Genomic DNA, 16,434 nt, shown 5'->3' on the forward strand with positions numbered 1-16,434 from the left:
GCAGCTGTGAAGGGCAGCTGACATCGAACCGGTTTGGTATTTGGCCCACCCACCTGCCCAGGCTCTAGGCACAGAACAGGTTGTTAAGAAATTTGAATCCCACCCCTGGTATTTGGTACCTCTTAAGGAAAAATGCTGATTTTTGTAACATTTCTATACGCCATTTCCCTCAGCATTCAGTTCAGATTACAATGTAATGGAATGTGGAGAGCATACACAAAAAATGGTAGACAGAGTCCTATAGCCAGATCCATGGTGTTCTTTGATTAGCAGATGTTTTTCTCATTGACATTTACTTATTTTCTATGCTGCCAGTGAATCACAACACAGCAAATAGATCAGCATAACAAAGAAAAAGGGGAGCTAAAATGTGCCTGGTGCATAGAATTTTAACGTTTTAAAAAGAAAATTGTACTGTAAGTTGGTGCAGTTATAAAACAAACCATCAAATAACTAGATCCATTTTTTCTATAGTCTTTAAGGAAATGCACTGTTTATTAAGTAAATCTCCCTTTGACTCTGCTTGTCACAAGCCAGTTGGGAAGACCACATGATCACTGTTTTAAATGCAAACCTGTTGCCAATTGCCACAAATGTGACCAATTGCCACAAATGTGACCATAAATAAATAAATAAATATATATATATATATATATATATATATATATATATATATATATATATATATATTTATTATGAGGGCAAGAATACCTGTTTTGTCTATGTAATTCAGTTGATGTCATTTGGGATCAAAACCTTAGTTTGAGTTCTTGATATATAGTTCCATGCGAAAAAAATATATAGTATTCTACATATATGCAATGATACTGATTTGATCATGCATTGATACCTAGCACTGATGATATTACCTAGTTCGGTAATGAAATGTTTGCAAGTAAACAACCAAGCTCAGAAAACACAAAACACTCCACAGTCTTTATATTTAGAAGCAAAACAAATTTCGCAACAATAACGGTGCTGTCTAACCAGTATGCGTGAACTATAGTTCTAGATGCTTTCTAGTTATGCAATTTGTGGACCAAATTCTTAGAAACTAGCATTTCCAAAGCATATAATTTAAGAAATTGGCTCTGGCAATATTTTAGTAATAAATCAAAATACAAGATATACATTTGTGGGGAAAAATCAGTTTGGTATATTCATCTTTATTAGAGTAACAGAAACTTGGTAACTGGCAGTATCAATAACTTATTCTCCCAGTGTGCTAGGTATTAGGTAACTTTACAAATATCCATGTGTCCTATAAATACAATAGACATATTTCTAACAGTCCAGGTGGGTTGTAAAAGTTGTTATTCTAAGTTAGCAAAATTCCAAGTAGAAAAATGTAACATTCAAATAAAAACCTGGCCTGGAAAAGGGATTTAACTACGTCAGCAACAGATGTATCTTTGCTTGAAAGAAACAAAATATGAGAATTGCACCTAGATGGGAGGTAAAAGGGATCCAATATATTTGAAAATGTTATCTGTAAATTCAGATTGTCTGTCTTTAAAAAACTGATTCATTGGATTATATTTATATTATATTATGGTTGTAAGGAATTTGAACAAATTGCAAATGGACAGATGAACAATGTTTATAAGTATTTCTATATAATAGGGTCCCCAACTGCCAGACCATGGCCACTATCAGGTAGTGAGCTATTCAAAACGAGGCTGCCCACAGTGGCAGACGAGCCTGGATGTGTGCATTTCCCCTTGCATGAGCAATGGGTGAACACATGAATGCACACTCCATTTTCATGAGTGTGGGTGCACGTGCCTGCCACTTGCATCGATAGAGGTGCATGCATACACACAGTTGCCTACTGCTCACACAAAACCATCCCCTCTCCCCTCGCCCGACACTGGTCCATAAAGTCAGAAGAGTTGGGGAACTCTGCTATATAAGACCAAACAGAATAACTATGTAATATCTTATTAGAAGTAAAGCCTAGTGAATTCATTGGGAAAAGATGAGAAAAGGCAGGCTAGTAATTCTTTTAGCTTTCCAGAAGGCCATCAAGATCTGGCTTTTTACTCAGGTGCTAGGCTATAGCAAGGGTCTTTGGGTTGGGGACATTGCGAGGGAACGATAGAGGTTTTAGTTTTGGTTGTGCTTAGATTTTTCTGGTTTTTGTAATTCAGTTGTTTTATTTTAAGATAGGTATTCCTATAAATCTTTAAATAAAATGAAACTTATTTACTTTAGTCAATTATATTTTAAAAATCAGGTTTGCAGATTGATATGTTGATGTAGGCTATTATTGAAGAGTATCTGGAAACTACAACTGTTAAAAAGTGCATGGGCACAGGCAGGTTTTGGGGCCCTAGAGTGGTTCATATTACGCCACTGTTTCTTAATATTGAGCCACAGTGGCGCAGTGGTTAGAGTGCAGTACTGCAGGCTACTTCTGCTAACTACTGGCTGCCTGAAATTTGGCAGTTCAAATCTCACCAGGCTCAAGGTTGACTCAGCCTTCTGAGGTGGGTAAAATGAGGACCCAGATTGTTTTGGGGTCAGTATGCTAATTCTGTAAACCACTTGGAGAGGGCTGTAAAGCATTGTAAAGTGATATATAAGTCTAAGTGCTATTGTTATTGCTATTCCAGGTGCAATTCAAGGCATTGGCTATTATTCTTAAACCCTACATGACACGGATACAGGTACTTGAATATGAAACTTCGTCCCTATGAAACTGGCCTGCCCCACCTAGGCCAGCAGAAGAGATATGCTGCCGACCCATTGGTCAGGGAATTCCAGCTAGTAGCATCTAGGAATGATCATTTTTTAAATTTCTGGAATCAATTATTTCCCTCTTCCTAATTTTAATTTTACGTGATTATTAAGCTTCCAGTACTGTTACAGTACTGGTCTTTTTGGTGGGAAGGTAAGAATATTCGGTGCGCCTTCAGAGTTTAGTCATGTCGGCCACATGACCATGGAGACATCTTTGGACAGTGCTGGCCCTTCACCTTTGTAATGGAGAAGAGCAGACGCCCCCAAGAGCCGGAAACTACTAGTATGTATATGCGAAGGGAACCTTTACCTCTTACTGTTACAGGATAAATCCACTGTAAGATAGAGAGTAAAGTTAAATGAACTGTCCATCAGTTTTGCAACGTTTTTTGTTAATAAGTGCAGTTTAAAACTTTCCATGTGAATTGCTTATGCGGGTAGTCAGCAATTTTAAAGGGGAAAAAAACAGTGACTCCTTTAGAAAAGGAAGAAATTTTTCAGAATTGATTTTTATTTTATTTTATTATTTTATCCCCCCAAAAATTGTTTATTAATATTGACAGTGTACTAGCTCTTTAAGTTATATGTTATACTTTTTGGAATACTATGATATTTATAAGCTAATACACAAATCTATCACCTGTCTATATCTATCTATCCATCCATCCATTAAATTATTAAAATTATTAAATTGAACTTTCTTAAAATCCAGTCAACCTCAGTCAAATGGTATTGCGATTATGTTTTAATTTAAGAATATTGCATGAGGAGTAAAGCAACAAATGTTTGTGCAACAGTTTATGCAGCACACTCTCTTAAATTGCTGTCACTTTAAGAGAAACAGTTTTAGCATATTGCTTTTCTAAAGTACTCTTGTATAAACACTACACTGGAACATTTCATTAGCATTTAGAGAACAATAAAGAAACACAGTTTAATAGGGTAATATGTTTTAGTGACCTTAGCAGAACCCTACTTAACACAGTGGGATTTTCTGCAGCACAGAGACATAGGAAACTGTTCTGTATACATTTACTGTGTGGGATTTCCTCCTTCTGGGGAGCATGCGGTTTAGAGCAAAGGAAAATAACTTTCCTCCTGCAGTTTACCAATGAAAGAAGCATGTTAAAATACAGTGTCTGAGAGTGAGATCTAAAATTGTCTGGCAAAATTACAGAACTCTGTTACATTTGTAAATATGCTTTCATTATTAAGGAAAGAAACAAAATTAATTAGTTATTTTATGCATTTTGATTTTATATCAAAGCAGTGTGGTGACCAGTAAAGGAAACTATATTTAAAGATGATGGTAATAGGCCAGAGGATATGTCTGTGGTATATATACATTCACTTGAATATTGCAGGCAACAAATATTGTCTAATTATTGGTACATGAAATGTGAAAAATTTAATGCAGTGAATTTTGTCGTAGTATACTGAAATATATTTAATATCCTGGTTAGGTACACAATTCACATTGTGTCCATAAGTGTAAATATTAAAGTGAGAATGAAGAGTGATAAAGGAAGTTATGTTTACTTAGGGCATGAACCTTGAATTTTGGCTCTCTAATCCCATAAGGCACTTTTCCTTCAGCAATTTATTTTCCTTTTAAAAATGAGATCTTTTTGTCTAATTAAGCAGTGATGAGCTTTCAAAATATGTGCAAAGTGTAGAAGATTTATGAAGGCTGGTGTCTTCATTCATCTCAACAAAAAAGTGGCTTCAGATCTTAACACATTTAACTTTTAAGCTTAAAAAAATTCTTTCCAAATTGTCTAACTTGATTATTGCACAGAAGAATGTCCCAATATTTTAACCTTTGTTATTTATTTTCTTTGGGATTTAAAGATGTGTTAAAATTTGGAATGACAATTGTTATTTTAAAAGTTCACAAATTTGCAAAATTCTTCCCTAGACCTTAAAATCCTGCTTGCTTGTTTCCCATGAAGAATCCAAATTATAAAAATTAAATCATGTACATTTTCATGCATTTTAATTATTAAATGTTTAGCCTGTAAAAGTGAAACTTTTGACCTATGGCAATGAGACATTACATGAGAAATTTCAAAATATGAAGGCAGTGTACTGTTTCATGGGGAGCTATTGCTAAAGTAACAGAATCTAGACCCGTTGGCAATCAAACCATGTCTAAATGATTGAAGAAAGTGCCTAGATTAATGTCTTAAGCCAGGGGTGCCAAATTCGCAGCCTGCGGACCGGATGCATTACACAGGTTACGCTCACCCTGGCTCCACAAAGGCAAAAAACATCACAATATGTCATGTGACTTGATTGAGTTTGACCCCCATGACTTAAGTTTTTAAATAAAAAATAAATTACATAATGACCATCATTAAAAAAATGTACAGTATGTTAAAATAAAGAAATTCTGAAGTCAGGAAATTCCAAAAACCCATAAAAGAGCATGATAGAATGTGACATTTATATCTCTCCATTCTCTTATTTTATTTATATGATTATGTGCCTAAACAACGTTAAGGCCTGCTTCCTTGAATGGAAAATGTATTATAAGAATTTTCATATATCCAAATAACTTTTAAGTACCAGTTTCCATTACGTTAGTAAAGGAAAAAGCAGTAGTATGGCCGTATTCTAATTAATATTTTTCCTTGGAAAAAATTCCAAATAAACTAGACAAAGTGGCCAGCATAAAGGTTGCAGCATAAATGTTATTTATTTATTCATCAGTATTATAGTCCATTGTGCGACAGAATATTAAGAAATATTAAAGGAATGTTCGTTTTCTGAAAGGACATTTTAAACAAGAAACAATTCAAGATATTTTAACATAATTCAGTGCCAAATTAACAAAAAACAGATATTGAAGAAGAAGCTAAGGCCTATCCTGAAAGAACATCTTTTCATAAAAATATATCTTTCATGCAGTATTTTAGGTTATAAAACCCCTTAATTTTTAACTGTTTTCTAGTGTTTGTTAATGAAAATGAAGTACTCTCATTGCCTTAATGATGATTTCCAATTACATTTTCCTCAATTTTCAGCTAATACAATTCATGTTCCTGCTGTCAGATTCTTTTTTTCTACATTGTGTTCAGTGTACATTTCCTTGGTTGATCCAGTACGAAAGGCATTGCCAAAATCCAAACAATTTATATCCAGCACATTTCCTTCATCCACCCAGTTTCCTACTGAAGAATGATTGTTACAAAAATACTTATTTATATTGGAACAGAATGTATTTAAAATAATTGCAGCCCCTGCTCATTAACTCACATTATTTCTTTTTGGTAGTAATTTGAAGCATGGGAGACAATAAAGTGAAGTTGTAAAATCAGGGCATTTGCAACTATTGAAAAATTGGAGATTCTTAAGATGTTATGAAGACATGAAGAATATAAGCAAATTTGGGATAAACTGAAGGCTCAGACTGAGCTTAAAAAATTATATCTTTAGTAAAAAAATATATTTGTGCAAGGCCTCTCAAAAGCTGCATGCTGTCAACTGTTCCCGTTCTTTAGGAACATAAACAGGATCTAGGGACAGCTTGTGCAAGAAAACAGTTGGAATACTGGAATACTATAGTTTTTCTGTAGCCAGCTTATTTTTCGTCATCACCCTGTGTACGAGAGAAGTGTCAAGAGGTATTATGAAAAATTCTTAGCCCATTTAATCACTGTTGTAAGAATAATTTAGTATATTTTAAAATTCTAGCCCTGGAATGTTTCAACACATACATTAAAGTTTAAAAAGATTCTTCAGTCAATGCTTCAATAGCTGGACTCTTCAATAAAAAAAAATCTTTTTTTTTAAAGAAAAAGTAGGTACAATAGACAATACTTATGGTAACAAAACTGCACTATGCTACACAGTCTTCATTCATTCAGTTATTCTGTATTTGTATCCTAATTCTGTTTCTCTACTTCTTTTTACATATTGGTTAAATATCTAATTGATAATCTATTGGAGTTAAAAGTATTTTAAAATAAATACTTTAAAATAAAGTTACAAATAAAGAGATAATATATGATAGCAAAACTGGGAGGCTGTTGTTTTGGAAACTGTATGGTCTATAATTTAGTTATTTAATGCTATAAGTGTAATACACACGCACACACACAGAAATGCTATCTTTGTTGCAGATATTAATAAATATAACTATAATATAAATATAAAATATTTCTTTGTAAATATAAAATATTAAATGGAATATTTATAAAGATTATTAATGAATAAGCATGTGCAAATCCACATGGTTTTGATTTGTTGATTACCCAGGAAAGAGAATGATACTATTTAATTTGGAAAAATACAGAGCTATCATAAATTACTGAATCAGTTGTCTAAGTCAGGAAAAGCTGTCCTTACCAAAGTATCCATTTTTCCAGTGATAATATTAGTATCCACTAACTTGACCTTCTGTTATCATTAATGCCTTTAGAAAAGTTACTTCAGTCTGAATGAATGAGAACAGTATCCATGTTACTATATTTTTATATATGTTATTGCTACTTCTAGAAATAGTAAGTGTTCTCATGAAATAATTTCTATTATTAAAGAAATCCTATTATTAAGAAGAGTTTTAGTATTGATATAATGTGAATATTTTAACAAGATGTGTAGTGCAATGGGCCATTGGAGATTTTAGTATTTTCTTTGTGTAAATCAAAAACTCTAATAGAAGTTACTATTGCATCTGTGTAGGTGTTTGGGTAAATATATTTGCTCCCCACTGATGTTGTGGCTATGTGTGAATGTTTGTGTGAGTACATTGGGAAGCACATATGCTGTGTTTTAGGTCATGTGATCAGGAGGGAGAAGCGATGTGGGCTTAGACTGGAGAAATCATCAGCATTCTGAATCAGTGCCAATATATTTTCTCCTGGGAATCCATTTGTGGTATTTTTCTTTATTGTTTTCTCCGCAGCTCTCAGCATGATCCAGTCCATTTTTAAAATTCATCTTTCTTTTCCCTGCATTATCAAATGTGTATCTTTCCGAATTATTCTGTTGATGGCAGACAGAATCTTAATTGACTATCGATGGAATAACAATATCTTAACAAAGAAACAACTGTCCAAATATCATTTGTACCTCATTTTTCTATTGTCATTTGCTGTGATAAGTTTGTATATCATTTTAACCTGTATGCTTTTCCTCTTTTATATTATTAGAATTTTAGATGGGATTGACTTGAATAAAGGGAAAAAGGCTACAAAATTAATCAAGGTCCAAAATTTTTTTAGGATATTTTATGAATGATCAGCCAATATGCAAAAATATATTTATTTATTTTATATTTTGCTTTTCTACTAATGAAAGCACATCTGCCTAAATGTGAGGAAATTACAATATCTAATTAAAATTTAGAGACATTTAGATCCTACATGTTAAATGTTAAATGTAATTTCCTCCTTTTTTTTCCCCTCCTTTTTTGGACTTTTTTCTTTTTTGTGACTGTTAGGCCTGAATGTCATTTTGTTTGTTACTGTTTTGTACTTTATTTTCTATGATAAAACAATAAATAATAAAGAGAAAATTTAGAGACATATTAGTTTAAAGCATATAAATATTGTAAATCAATCAATCAATCGTGCCCACAAGTTCAAGCTACTTTAGAAACCTGGTTAACTGGCATGTTAATAATCATGCCAGTTAATCATTAACATACTTTGTTTTTCAATTGAACAGTCTCTGGTCAATCATCTGACTACAGTATTCTAGAAAAGCAAAAAAAAAATGGCCCCACGTAGAAACGCAGGTAGTTCAGGAAGCAGTTAACTAAGTGTTACTTACATGACATATTCAGCATTGTAATCATCCCACTTGTGCAGTCCTAGTCCTTCCCATTACTAAAGCCTTTAACAGCATATTCAACTATGAGCCTAAATCTTTAAGAGGAGTATAACTCCTCCCAGAATGCTGGCATTCATATCTCTCTGTTAAATTTTAGTCTGTGTGCCCAAGCTGTATTACTCAAATTAGATACTTTTTTGAAATTTTAAAAATCCCCTTGATTCCAGGAGATCTTAGATTGTTCGGCATGGAAAGTAAATCTCAAATATTTCTCATCAGATTGAAGTACATATTAAGTATTCATTTGATTCCGAACAGTTCTTTAGCCTACTACAGTAATGAAGTTAATCTGAAGATAAAATCTTGCATTGGAAAATGTCTTTGTATTTGTGGGTATGAACAAAATACATATACATAGATACATATACATAGTGTACAAATTCCTAACGTGTAAGACTGATCTATAAACTTATAGGGATATATAACTAAATAGGAATAATGAAAGATGAAACTCAAGGCTTATTTAGTTATATTATCTCTGGCAAAATACAAAAAAATACTATCTAAGCTCACTAAAATAATACAAAATATGAAGAGAAAATTTTGCACTGGTGATTATAGATTATCTGCTACCACTTATCTTTACACAAAATTGTAAGTGGCAGAGTAGATTTTCAGAACTAAATCAACATGCACATGATTGAATGCACAGTTTCAAAGTTAAAATTCTGTCCTATATAAGATTCATGTGATGCTAGATATATTGTTTCACAGGAACTATATCTGTAGAAAAAAGCAAATACTGATTATTAAATGGGGGTATATTGTAATGTCCTATCAAAATCTTTTTTCTTACCAAAACAAATGCTCTTATGAGACTTCATTGTCTGCTGTCTCTACATATCCCAACAACTCTTTGGCTATATGAACTGATTATATATGCTGATTTTGAAGGGGAATTTTGTGTTTTAATATTTGTAAATAACTGGTATCACATTTTGCTGCATTGACTATAGTAAAAATTAAGTAGGATATGCTGTTATTTTGTTTTTGATGGCATATTTTTATTTTTTATTGTTATTCTTGCTTTGGTGCTCTATATATATTATTGTATCTGAAAAACTATGCAGCATTATTCCTGGAATGGCATTACAACCCTGAAACTTTGACACCCCTATTCACCAATGTATTGTATATTTCATTTAAAAACACCCACAGTATATTTAATCCTGTAAATATATGAGCACAACTTCTAACCCCCCCAAATTAAGTAGTTATTGCTTATTCCTTTGCTTTCTTACATAGATTTTACATAATTTTGTCTCAGAAAAGAGATTTTTAAACAGTTGTTTAGGATAAAATTGTACATTACATTTTGTTTTTCAATTTTGTGAAAGTGTTACAGTAAAATATACTACAGTTTTAAAAATGTGAATGTAATCTGCCTTAGCAACCCTGATAATAGAAATACATCAATAAACTGTGAAGATTTCCCATTTAGTGCATATATCTGTATAAAAGTGCAGTTCTTTTTTCATTGCAATTTTGTCCTAAAAACCTTGTGTGTGTGTGTGTGTGTGTGTGTGTGTGTGTGTGTGTGTTATTGCTCATTCCTCCCACAATCATGTGTATGTAAATTCATCTATTTTAAATATATATATAATGCCTATTATTTTAATAAGTTAGCTGTTGATATAAAGATTCGGGAAATGTTCCCATCTCCCCCCACCTTTCAGAATGCTATTTGCGAACCTTTATTTGAGAGCTATATTTTTCTACTCTGAAGTGTCTTCTTTATTTCCTTTCTTAGTTACAAACTGCTCTGAAAGAGCTTTTCTAGCTAAAAAAGAAGAGCTATGCTTGACTGATAATGCATTGCTTTGGATGGTGAAACATTATGAAAGTTTAATTTTTAATTAAATCTGAAATAGCAATTATTACTGAAAGAGATTTTAACCTGTTTCTTTTCAGAGTGCCTGAAGTTACATTTTAGATGCTGAAATCACTGCACCTTAAAAACAAAACAAAAAAGGTTGAATTGAATTGCATTCCTGTAAGTAAAAGATTTTCTAATACTTTTTGTCAAACACACATAAACAGAATATGTGGATCTAGGGATGTACATCTTATATATACTTACACAGAAAAACATGCACATATCAATACATAGCAGGAGTTAGACCATATTATTTTGTTTGTGCTTCCTGATTCATATGTAATTATGAATATTTTAAACCTTTTTTTCAAAGGTCAAAGCAGTGTTAAATGTAAATGAGAATAGGAAAAAGTTTCTTGGGGAGATTCAGATATATAAAATAATAAGATGTGTAATTCCTTGTGTTTATTTTGGATATCTGAACTTTTGCACACCATGGTCAAAATAGTACAGTTCATTCCTTTTGGAGAACTAAGAAATTATTTCCAAAATCAAAGGTTTTAAGGACATTAAGTTGCAGTATCTACTTTTAGTTTATTGTTAGAACTCTTTAGCTCCACTAAGTAAATCCATGGGCAGAATAATGCCCATGATGATCAATATGAGGAATCAGTTTTCACTAAGTCTTATTAAAGACTTAGTCTTTAATAATTTAATTGTTATTAAATAGTTAGTAACCTTGGCAGATTTGTTTATAGTTGGCCATATATTTTTTAATAGATTCCAAACTATGTTTTACATTCCTTGCTAAAATGCAAATTAGTGTAAAATTTTTCCTTCTTTTGCTAATTTCTTCTTTTTCGAATTGGTAAAATGTATTTATCAGGAATTGCAGAACTATCACAGTGTTTTTGGAACTGTTTCTTTTCATACATAGAACTACATCTTTATCCTTTCTCTCTAGGAGTAGTGGACAGGACTAGTGGACTTAGTTTTACACAATTATGCAAGATATTATTTGGTTTCATTTCTTTAAAATGCTGGTTTCTTTTCCTTCTTTCTCAGTTATTTTTATATATGTCAACATTCATTATCCTACTGTGCTTTCATAATAATTCCAGTTGCAATGTACAAAATTGCATTTTATTTTCTTTTCTGCCTTTGAATGTGTGTTCTCTGTCATTTTCCAGTTTATGACTTCAACTCATCCGTCACTTCATGCAATTCATGACTATCTCTTATTCTTTGTCTTAGAACCTTTATTCTTATCTGTAGGTTCCATATAATCTTGCTTTGCTTTGTCACATTTCTTGCCTTTATGTTCAGCAAGCTGGTTTTCTAAAATATGATGGTTAATCAATTTTTAATAAGTACCGTTAATCTATCTGCTTCTTCTGAAGTAGTAAGAATGCTAATAGTAATAGTATTAATATAGTTTTTATGTTGTTTTAATTCTTGAGAGGGAGCCACCCAGAGTTTGGTATAATATGGGTGGTTGTAAAAATGTTTTAAATGATATGCCTGATATCATTTAAATTTTCTTTACTTAACAGAATTTTCTTTGGAGTACACAAATCTACCTTTAGCTAATTTCATACTTATCTTTTTTGGATGTATTCCTAATTGATACCTCTTGATAGTTGATAACCCTTACTTTTATAGCAGTAAGCTTATATGAAAATAAACTGAAATGCTCATTCTCAGTTTACTCAGCATGGTTGAGTTTTACTAGTACTTAATTAATTTTTGTAAAAATATATAAAGTTGATTTTATTGTATCAGAGTTCATCTAACTAAGGAGTAAGCAAGTTAACTATGGCTTCCCAGCCCTTCTTTTTAATGTGTAGAATATCTCCAGAATAGGCAAGACAAATGGTAGACAGTTTTTTGTGCTTTTACTGATGCATTTGTGGTGCTTTTTGCATTTGACAATGATTAAAGAATAAAACAGAACTTTATTGCAAGAGTCTTAACTAATTTTTTTTAGTTTGTAACTCTTCAAAATGAGATAGAAAAAAGTCAGGAAAACATGACATTGTGGTGACATCATCTGTGATTATAGTTCCTAAATAGACTCAGATGAAAACATAAGTTATACTTCATAATCCCTGGAGAGAATTTGCACAGCTGTGATTTAGCTAAGTAGACAAAACTATTGATAATTTTATTACTTTCTTATGCTTTGAAATGTAGGAAACAGGCAAGTGAATAATACATTTGTCAACTCATAAAATATTTCTATGGTCTTTTTAGAGTAAGATAGTAACTAGGTGACTGAAGTTTCTGCCAGGCAAAATTCTAATGGAGAACATAATTGATGACTCTTGGCTACGGATGTGTCCCATTGGAGAATATGAATTATGATACACCCAGGGGCTGACGGGAAAACCAGGGTCAAGAGACAATGAATTATGTGTCTCAGAGTCGGCTACACCAGGCAGTGCCAGACATTTTAACTCCCAATAAATCCTTTTGAAGTTTTGGAAGTTTGGCTCGAGACTCATGATTTAATTGGGGTAACTGCCGGAATCCTGACAGCTAGAGTTAGGCAGCTCTAAAAAGACCAAAGAAATATTTTTTATAAAATATTTAAATATTTTAGTTGACAACATTTAATGAATTTTACTTCAAAAGAAAGAAGTTCAATAAAATGGAGGATGTAGTTTCAAATAAAAGCTTATGAAATCCTACATCCATCCTGTACTTCTCCTCAAAAATGGGCACAACCTTCAAAAGCTGCATATCTTGTGCAAGATAAAATATTATGCTTTAATAGTTGTTAGTCTCTCTTTATAGTTCTTTTTTTCTTTCTATTATATTTTATAAACATAGACACTTTTTACTGTTTCACTACAGTGATATTTATGTAACCTGATTAGAAATTATTGACATCATACTATTTATAAAGATTAAAGTATTGAACATATAGAAAAGGGGTGTCAAACCCGTGTCATCACAGCATTGTCATGTGACATATTGTGACTTTTTCCTTCTTTGCTAAACTGGACATTGGTATGTAAAAGGAACTAGAGTTAAATGATATCTCTAACAGAATAGTTTGTTTAAATGTAAAAATGTTTCTGCTGTAACTTATATGGGTAACCTGAAGCATTATAAAAATAAACGCATTATTCTAAACACTCAGTCTATTTCTTTGATATGTACTCTTTCTGGCCTTGAAGGTGTAAATCCAATCTGTTTTATGACAACTAAAAGGGGATTGCCTCTTGTTATTGAATTTATTTCATTTGAAGAAGAAAATTCACAAACTTCTTTGAGTTGAAATTTTCTTTAGGTATCAATACTATGTTATCCTCTAAGGATCAAGTAGCTTCCCAATCTATAAAATAGAGTTCATCTTGTGTTGCAACAATTTTAGTAGTTCATCTTCAAAATATTTATAAGAGACTAGTAAATGACCAGGTCCAGGGATTTTCCTTATTTTGATCTTTTTTATAGCTCCCTTATTGTTAAAGGTCCATTCCTCCCTTCCCTTTTTTCCTGTGATCTCTGATAAATTTTGTTTCTTTAAATAGAATTTTTTTCCTGCCTCCTCCCTCCCTCCTTCCATCTGTCTGTCTGTCTTTTATTATTTTCTACAAATAACTCAAGGTGATGAACATATCCAACACATCTTCTTCTTATTTTCTCAGTCACAACTTGTAAGATGGGTTAGGTTGAAAGAGAGCAACAGTGTCACACAGTTTTATATAATTTAGAGTAATATAGATGAAATATGTTTGCATCTTTAAATTATCAGTTATTATGTTATTTTCATCATTTGCTTTTAGTATATCTTTCTGTTTTTCTTTGTTCACTTTATACATCAATCATTTCCCTGCTTATTTACAAATTCAAAATTAATTTAAGTTGCATAAATCTTTTTTACCTTCATTTTTCTTACTGTTAACAAAGACAACTGCAGCATTGTGACTTTCCTTTTCTTCAAATTTGCTGGATGAAAGGGAAGAAACCCTTGCCAGCTGTTTGATTGAGTAGCTGCTGTCCCAACTGTACCCCACCTGAGATATTCCTGCTGCTATGAAGGTGCTATTCTTCTGGCTGCAATGATGTGGGGCTTGGATGTGTAGCTCCTATAACTTCCACATGTTGCTCTTCTCTTCATTTCTCTAGGTCCTATTGACTTTTGGACCTTAACCATTTTCACTAGTCTACTCCATTAGCCTAGGCTGCTGTACTTATCCTAGACAATTGCCTGATCCAGTGCCAAGTTCCATCACTGATCTGGATTTTTGCCACTCCAATTTCCTGGCCACCTTGGCAACTGATCCCTGCTGCAAGGAATTGTTGCTATTGTTGATAGCCATTATGAATGGCATTCCTCCCAGAACTGGCTCCCATTATTGGAAACCCATTGTTAATTGACTGGGTAGCTGGATTCTCTTACTATTACCATCTGATGCCTACACCAATGTCTTAGGCATGGTAAAGCACTCCAGAACTTGGAAGCCTCATCATGACTCAGATTTTATCAGTGGAAAGAATGCAACTCTCATTTTTTGCCCTTGCCCAAAAACTTTCTCCAATGTTCACTGTGACCAACTGCTCTTAGAAAAATGCTCTGTCTTTTTATGGATGAGCCAGTCATGCAACTAGAAGGCTACAAAGGATTTGAATCTAACTACTGTCTCACAATAATTATTTTTACTTTCTTATGATTTCAAGATTGTAGCTACAATAATGACTTTAAAAAAAATAGCATACCGCACTACCATTTTTGGCCAAAGTTTTACCTTGCCAGAGCAAAATTTCTAATAAGCAGTCTTCCCCTGCTTGGCAATTTTTACCTTTAAAGTAAGGCATTGTTTGTCACTGTGGTATTATTCTAACAATATTGCTGTTTGTGTTCTCTTAAAGCATGATATTGCAGCAGACGTTACGGGAATAAATTTTGGCTACCCAACAGGCATTGTTCAAAGATATATTCGTGCTGTACATGCTGACTAACAAAGTATGGCAGTTTGACTTTTTAAGGTATACTTTTGTGACACCTAAGGCTTTCTTGGCCCTTTCTTTAGATACTGTACTTTGAATTACTTGATAGCCATTTTTTGTTATGTGTGACAAATGGTTCTTCCAGGTTGATGAGATGTGCATATTTTATTGTTTCCAAAGCAAGAGATCAGAAGTGTGAAATGAAATATTGCAGGAGGCATAAAAGTGTAGAGATGAAGGTAGAATTTGCATTGGCTTCACTTCAGCACAGATGGTGAAAAACTTGAAGCTACTTTTGGGTCCTGAGACCTTACCCCTCAGGCTAATAAATAATGGAAGAAACAGGGAAAATTAATTCCACTGAGATCAAATGATTCATACTCCTTAAAAATATGAGCCATGGGAAACCTGCCTGAGTTTCATTGTATTCTTGTATGCTTTGAAATATTTATTCAGTACCGTAGGATTTCTAATCAGCAGTTAATCAAGGCTTAATAAAATGAGATATACTGTTAATGCAGCATAGGCTTCCCATATTTCCTGTTTGCTGAATTGGAAGAATAACTGCATCTTTATCATAGTATAATGAACCAAGAATATCCAAGACTAAAATGTTGAATTGTATGCACAATGAAGCTAAGCCAGGCTGATGTAGCAAGGAAAATATTCAAATTTAATTTCAGGAACAGGTCACTAAAAGCAGAGGGTTAATAAGCATAGCATATTAGTTTGTTGTTTAGACAAAGGCAGAAGATCAGATCCATGATATTACATCAAAGTTTTTCATGTCTAATTTTCAGTTGTGCCAGCAGTCTTGTATGTACACTTACTGTGAATGGTGCTTTTTTGGTGCTTTCGACTACCTGCATATCAGCTGTTCTATTGCTTTTGTGTATGTGTATGCATCTTTGAATCAGTTGCTTTACTCATAGCAACTACCTGGGCAATTATCTGCATTTCTCTTGGCAAGGTTTGTCAGAAAAGGTTTGTCATTGCCTCCTCCTTAATTCTGAAAATGACTGGCCCAAGGTCACCCGACTGGCTTTGTGCCTAAGCTGACACTAGAACTCATGGTCTGTGGG

General features: G+C 32.9%; 1 protein-coding gene across 7 annotated transcripts in view; it reads left to right on the forward strand.

The window, feature by feature from the left end:
* Positions 1–16,434, forward strand: part of ZBTB20 (zinc finger and BTB domain containing 20) — a 489,101-nt gene that overhangs the window by 137,317 nt on the left and 335,350 nt on the right. For 4 of the 7 annotated variants that reach the window (XM_087937277.1, XM_087937279.1, XM_087937281.1 and 1 more), the window contains exon 3: positions 10,492–10,573. The exons of the other annotated variants lie outside the window; for them this stretch is intronic. The gene's annotated coding sequence lies outside the window, so the exon portion shown is untranslated. The remainder of the gene's footprint in view (positions 1–10,491; positions 10,574–16,434) is intronic. 7 annotated transcript variants of the gene reach the window in all.

The sequence above is a fragment of the Pseudonaja textilis genome, chromosome 7 (genome assembly GCF_049901715.1).
Source record: "Pseudonaja textilis isolate UNSWEBS1 chromosome 7, rPseTex1.2, whole genome shotgun sequence".
Classification (NCBI taxonomy): domain Eukaryota; kingdom Metazoa; phylum Chordata; class Lepidosauria; order Squamata; family Elapidae; genus Pseudonaja; species Pseudonaja textilis.